The following is a 7,347-nucleotide window of genomic DNA, read 5'->3' on the forward strand; positions in this document are numbered from 1 at the left end:
ATGCTTGATTACATTACAGAGGACTGTTGGACCTTGGCAGAGGTATGCACTCTATGTGAAAGTTTCAAATAACAAAAATAAAAAAAAACTTTTGTTTGTTTTTTAACTTCTAATTTTGCATGATTGTAGATTAAATATCTGTCTGGCTGTTCAGACAGTTAGTCAGACAGGGAAAAAAAGAGTAAATTTAACGACATCCCTTCGGGCTCTGGCGATGGAATTTGTAATTAATCGCTTAATCAAAAAGTTAATTAACAAATTGATTAGCTGTGGGTCTAAAACTTTTCACTGATAGTTCTGTTTTTCTGGACTCAGCGACAGATTGCTCTTCATACAAACTGCCTTTCATCAAAACAGAGCGGAGATACCACATCTAGAAAAACATCATATCATCTTTATGACTGAACTTACTGGCAAAATCAGTAAAGGAACCACAACATATATATTGTTATATCAAACTAAATGTTCTTATACAGCAGCAGCAGATATATTAGTTCCCCCTCTTATCTGTACATGTGCAGTGACTATCTGCATCTGTAACGTTGGTAAAACAGTCTGGCTCCGCTGGGTGCACGGAGGTTCAGGGATGGAAGAGGGGTGGGAGATGAGGTCATGATTAAATGAGATTAGTTAATGATTACCTAATGACTTGACAGGCGACCCCAGGCTCATTTACTGACCAGTGACTTCCTCTGCAAGCTCGTTATTTGGCAACATGAGAACAACGGATCAGTGTGCTCAGACGCAGTCTAATTACATTGGCTGTGGATGCCGTCTCCCAAAAGACACACCAATAGAAAATAAAAAAAAAAAAAAAAGGAAAAAAGACTGGAACTATCAAGAGTGCCACAGCCGGTTTTGTTTGGTCGGCTCCGATGATAAAATTTCACTTGAGAAAAATGTTTCATCATCTCTGTTTTTAGTTCGTGTGAAAGCGTCACTAACGAGATTTTATGTTTTCGGGCTGATATCAAAGTCTGCGTTTGACGACATCACCTTGAACTGCTTGTCCTTTTTCTCCGCTCTGTTTTGCTTTAAGTCTCTCAGCGTCTGCCTCAGTTTCTCTCGCTGTCCATGTTTCATTGAACAGCTCCATCCTTTCCTACCTTTCAATAAAATAAAACCAAATCGAAAGCACTCAGAGGAAATAAACAGTGGCCTCCAGCGCCTCGGCCATCCATTTGGCCTCACTGCAGCAGCTAAAACACAGTGCCTCCAGTTATTTTATACAGTAAGGCAGCCTGCTGAGTGAATCAAGATCTGTGAGCTTTTTCTATCCATCACAACAAGGTGAGAGTGAAATTGACAGATAGTGGAGAGGAGAGGCTCTGCGAAGATGTGTTGAGTGTGTTGCTTCTTCTCCGGCCCAGCTGATACACTTATTTGGCCTCTTGAAAACTGCTGCGAGACATCTAGAGATGTGATTTTTATTCTGCCTATAAATCTATTTTGTTATATTTTAGTTTAAAGTTCCCAGTTGGTTGACTCATCACTGTGTAAGTTTCTTGCTTATTTACCCTGACCCTCCATAGGTAAACTTTTCAGACAGGTTTTCTTTGTTTTTAATGGTACACGGCTGTTTTAAGATGGCGTTTTTTATGCAACGTGCCTGTTGTTTACCCATTCACACACTTTACAGAAGCAAGCTGCCAGGTAAGGTGCTGTCCTGACCATTGGGAACAATTTGGGGTTCAGCGTCTTGCTCAAAGACACATGGGCCCAATTCCAAATACACCCCTTGACCACGACTGCTGAGTCCTCCCTCTCTGTTTTGCACATTCATGTCTAAGGTTGGAGTGTCCTGATTCTTGCTGGGCCCTTCAAATGAAGGATTTACTGAATTATACTTCCAACCAAGGGTTATAAAAAACTCCTTTTTCTTATGTTTTGTGGTGCTGCTGGTCTAATATTAGTGCAGACTGGCAGGGTAGTGTGTTGGTAGATGTTGGGAACAAATTGCAAGCATCAAGGCTGTTTTTTCTCCTCCATCACGTAAACGGCAAAGATCACTGTGATAATACCAGCATTGCCACAGTAACACGAGAGAAAGGGTCGTTCACAGGAGGAGACATTCAACCACAGCGCCTTGTAACTCTGTTCTGAGTGGCGAGAGGCCACTGGAAATGGGAGAGAGCCTTGTGTGGTTCAGACAGTCAGCCCGGTCACTGTGGAAGCTTCGCTCTCCACAGCAGCAACGCTTCATTTTCTAACTGACACGTCTGTCTTTTCCACATCGTGTAAAGCCTTCGGATGTTGTCTGCTTTGAGTGACAGCTAAAAGCTGCTACAGTTCACGTTAGGGAAGGTGTGTTCATCTCCTTTGTTAAACCCAGTGTTTGTCATCTAAACCCACTGTGTGTTTGTCTCTGGTCGAGAGTTGTGTGTTTGTTTGTGTGCTTATAGCAGAATGTAAAGTGTAGCTTTGTGTTTATTCATGTGTGCGTCCAAACCTGCGCGTCATTATGACCGTGCATGTTCGCCCACATGTGCGTGACACAGTGCATTGACTTAAATGTGCATGTTTACCTGTGTGTGAATGTGTGTGAGTGTGTGTGTGTGTGTGTGTGTGCCAGTGTGCGGTTGCTCAGTGTTGTCCAGATGCCTGCCTGTGGTTTATGGATATTCATTACAGAACCATTATAGCAGAGGTTACACGGGACGGGAGGGATGTTTTATCTGCTAATGCATAAAACACAATCACACACAAACACCCACACACACACACACCCACACACACACACACACACACACACACACACACACACACACGTCCATATCTCTTGACATCTCAGGAATGAAAGCATCCATCATCCTGCGTGGCGGATCGACCCGAGCGTCGGCGGCGCTGTGTAGTGAGATGATGAGAAACAAATCACCCAAACACATTCCTATCTGATACTTCCCGGACAATTGAATCACCGCAAGTCAGGGCAGCATATCACAGCCTCACAGGCACGCCATTAGTAAAGAAGCCTCACTTGTAATTGAGCTTTATTAAAATGGGAGCGTGTCAACGGCGAACAGATCGCAGCCAGTGTTCCGAGTTTACTGAGTTTATACGAGGCAAACTTTCATTCCAGTCAACATCCATTTCACTTGGTTACCCGCTGATGCCGGATCAATCCCATATTCCTCACTGGATCAATAGCATTGACCGACACGGCTGATTTCATCATGTGATGGTAACTGCTGGCTGATTCCCTGCCTCGGGCGCTGTCAGTAGAAACAATGGTTGGCTTTTTTATTTACTACTCACTCCATTAAAATATAACAGAGCAGAAATGCGCTTCATGAGTTCAGCTTCGATGGCGATCATTTAAACCTAGGCAGCGTGTCGTAGTTATGAGAATATCAATATAATGAGATATTGAAATAGGGAGCTACTTAAATCAGCATATAAGTAGAAATCGGCATTTTTCATGATGACGTTCGATGAAGAACAGATACAGTTTCCACGGACTCAGTCAGTCTCTTGGTGCAGTTTCTTTGAGCGGTGATAAAATCGTGTCAGGAAATTAATAATGTAGAATTCTGCGTCTTGAATGTTTTTCTAAAAGTCATGTAAGTGTCCAGCTCTGCCACGGATGGCTTTAAAAACAACGCACACAAAAACAACAACATGGATGATAGTTAAAACCCAAACAAGAAGAGCACATTAATTATGGGTACAGAGTTTCTTGAAAAGTAGGTCTTTCTGATGAAAAATAACTTGGGATTTCTCATTCTTACAGAGCCGTTGTTTAGTATGTTGGGGTTTTTTGTATTCAGCTCTTTGTTTGGAGAAACTTGTTACAAATGAGGCTGCGGGTTGTTGGAGTACGGAGGATGTGCAAAGAGAAAGACAAAGCGAGCTCCCCGTGTGCCTCTGGTCATGTACGGAGATAAATACAGGACATTAGCTGCAGGCTGGATGAGCCTCAGGGGCTACATGAGCTAATCTGCTCTAATAGACAGCGCACATTCACTCATTACACCGAGAGCGTTCACGGTGTTGGTCACTTTATCATTGTTTGAGCTATGCAAAGTGACCGAGCTTGAGTTAAAAGTAAAGGGATTAAAACTGAGGAAGGAAAGACAGAGAGGCTGAACGTGAACCCTGAGCGAGGGCACCGGATCATAGTCAGGGCCAAAGAGCCAGTGAATTACTCGTCTCTGTGTTTTATAAGAAAGCTCTCTCAGAGTAGTATCGCAATGTTCCGACCTAACCTTGACAACAGCTTAACACTCGCAGTCTAAATATGAAAATCTTTTCAGGTGAAAAAGTTAAAAGCCTGCAGCCAAGTTACCGAAAGAACAATGAAACCAGATAACGAGTACGACTGCGAGTCCAATCTCAAACACATAATACTGATTAAAAAAAATTGTATATATGCAGAGAATGGGCCTAAAGCTGGACTGCTCCAATAGTCAATCAGACTCTAGATGCTCACTTTTTGTAATTATTCTCAGCTCAGATATTAAAACTGTTAGGACTTCAGGCGCTGACTGAGCGCCACGAGGATTCAGTTTCTTTACTTTGGTAGAAAATTCACTCAGAGCAAAAAACTTTTCCTAACACCACAGTTACTCCACCCCAGCACAGACTAGAACACATCGTTAAGCCAGAAAGAAGAGTTTCTGTGATGGTCAGTGTGTCAGTGGACGTTTATTGAGTGTGATGAGAGAAGGAGCTTTGATCAGCGTGTTCGACTGGTTGAGAGCACCTGCACACTCGTTCACAGTTTATTCTCTCGGATCGTGGACCAAACAGAGCCCGCCTTTTCCTGTCAGCTGTGAGCCGTAATTTAAAAAAAAAAAATCCATGAGACCGATTTCTCAGTTGTCAACAAGCCCACTGTTTAGCCAGAGTGAGTTTACCACTTCATTCGGAGTCAAAACACCCAAATTGAGCACAATTAAACCAAAGTGTTTGTCGGTCAACTGTGAGGGATGTTTGGGAATCATTAGAAGAGAGGAAGACAAACTGCTCAGAGCATTTTCAGTAGAAAACAGAGATGGCGGTTGTGTTTCACCTTATCCCACCAAAAAAGCAAATCATCTGTTTTATCACAGCCATAAACCTTCTGCAAAGCAACTTCAGGAGGTTGGAAGCAAAAAAATATATATTTGGTGAAACTGCAGACAACTTGAAGGATGAGTGACAAGAGTCCAAAGTAGCAATTGCTTCATTTTAAAGGGTCACTTGGCTAAAATGTTGGAAACGCCTGCCTTATATCTCTCTCTACTTTATTTGTTAAAGTGCGTCCACCTCGACAGACAGCTGCTGACACTCAGGCATTAGCCTCCGCCTCGTACTGGAGACGGTGACAACTAGACTGAGACAGAGAGTGACAGCGTGACAGAGACATGGAGCAGGACAGGGAGGGTGAGACAGCGACAGACAAAGACAGACGGTAACACAGAGCGACAAGGAAAAAGAAGAGAATAGTGTACAGCAGAGGAGGTTTGTTCCTGCAGGACAGAGAGAGGTAAGTGGCTCAAAGTCAAAGTTCAAAGTCTCGTATTTTAAAAAAAGACTCAGAGGTGTTCGACAAATCCCTCCAGCCTCTTTGGGTCAGAGCATGTGTGGTTGTGTTGACATATGATATAATTGTCGCAGTGTATTACGTGAACGATTCAGAGGATTCTCTGTGCTGCAGATCACACGTGCATTCAAAGCTGAAGGCACATTGCACCAGCAGCGATTGGCCACGTTTCCCTTGAAGGAAGCGTTACGTCCGACCATCTCCGCACGCATCAGGTCCGCTGATAAACCTGCACCAGCCTGATTACCTTCCTGCCAGATTCACTCGCTCAACAAATCCCACTGAGGCCGAGGCCACATCGCAGATTTGTATTCATCAATGCACACTTTACCCGGAGTCAATCTCCGCGGTGTGCACTAATCAGGACCTTCAGAACAGCACTGGAGACTATTAAGTAGGACTCAACACAGTCGAGCCCACTCCATTTCCGAAAGCACGCCCGGAGAGGCACCGATGGAGCCATCACCTCTGTCGGTTGTTAATTCACTCTTTTTCACGCTGTCGCTCCCCGTCTCTCTGGAAGTCTCTCTTTCTGTTTATCTTCCCGTCTCTCGCTTGCTAACTGCTCCTTAGCGACTCGCTCCTGCCAGTTTTGTTTCTCATGAACTTTCCTCCTGTCTCTCCGTTCAGCCCCCCCCAGCCTGCCCGTCTCTCTCTTGTAGCCTGTATGTTGATGAGACAAACTGTATCGAGTGCCGTGGCTGTATTAATCAGGGACACATGGAGCCATTCCAGAGGCTCAGGGCCCATTACTGAAACGATTAATAATTGATCGAGTTACTCAGACACTAATAAGCTCATGCACACACACACACACACACACACACAGACACAAGCCCAGTACACCCACGGTAAACTGCGTATGTAAAACTTTGTCAGCACTGCAGCAGATCTCAACAAACGATTACCTGACCACACTTTAACCTCTTCACTGTAAGTTAAGACTCCATGTGATAACTTTGCACATGGACAGAGGGCATGAAACACATTCAGTTTCTATCATTTATCTTTATTTTTAAAATCATACATCTGCTCCTTTCTGTTAGAAACAAAGGATCTTCAGTTTAAGGGGCTCCCCGCCAGTTTCCTGCAGCTCTGAGAAAATGAACCGAGTGACATCACATCTCTGTGTAGGTGTAAAGGCTACAAATTTTAACATTTGGCACTTTATTCACGTCGTGCACATCTTGTCTTCCTTGTACGCTCAGAGTTCGGTGAGGTTCAGGCAACAACTGAACAACAACTTTGTCCAGAAAACTGTGGCTGCGGTTATATGTTGGGTAAAATCCTTGGTTGAGGATCAGTGAATTTAAGTATTCATATACAGTTTTTTTTTGCCGTATACAAATAAACTAAACTTTAATCAATTAAAACTTCTTTGCATGACTTGGAAGTGAACTTGTGTTAGCTGAACTTAAGGAAGACACCCGCCCGCCGCTCTCACACAACACCTTTACTTTAACTTAACTTAATTTCTGGTTCCTGTTTTTCATACTTTTTCAGGAACATCTTGACTTTTGTGTTTTGTTATTTGCATTCTAGGACGTTGTTCTCATTAAAAAAAAAAAAAAAACCCTCCAGGAGACAAGAATCCAGGAACACAATGAGAGAGAGATCGAGAGAGACTGGACGCTCCAGATGGTTGGTGCTCTGCAAACCCTCGGTGTGCAGTGGAGGTGATGAAGAGCCTCGTATCTGACTCTCTCGAACCTCCTTCACCCGCTAAACAGCTACACAATGTCAAATCTGGGAGTTTGTGTGTGTGGGTTTGTGTATAAATGTGTTCAGATGAGAGCAACCACATGGCTTTTGAAGGGCTTAAG

The 7,347-nt window shown here is 43.6% G+C and overlaps 1 protein-coding gene across 5 annotated transcripts in view; it reads right to left on the minus strand.

The window, feature by feature from the left end:
• Positions 1 to 7,347, minus strand: part of gfra1a (gdnf family receptor alpha 1a) — a 101,458-nt gene that overhangs the window by 40,708 nt on the left and 53,403 nt on the right. The window lies entirely within an intron of this gene.

The sequence above is a fragment of the Acanthopagrus latus genome, chromosome 15 (assembly GCF_904848185.1).
Source record: "Acanthopagrus latus isolate v.2019 chromosome 15, fAcaLat1.1, whole genome shotgun sequence".
Taxonomy (NCBI): Eukaryota; Metazoa; Chordata; class Actinopteri; order Spariformes; family Sparidae; genus Acanthopagrus; species Acanthopagrus latus.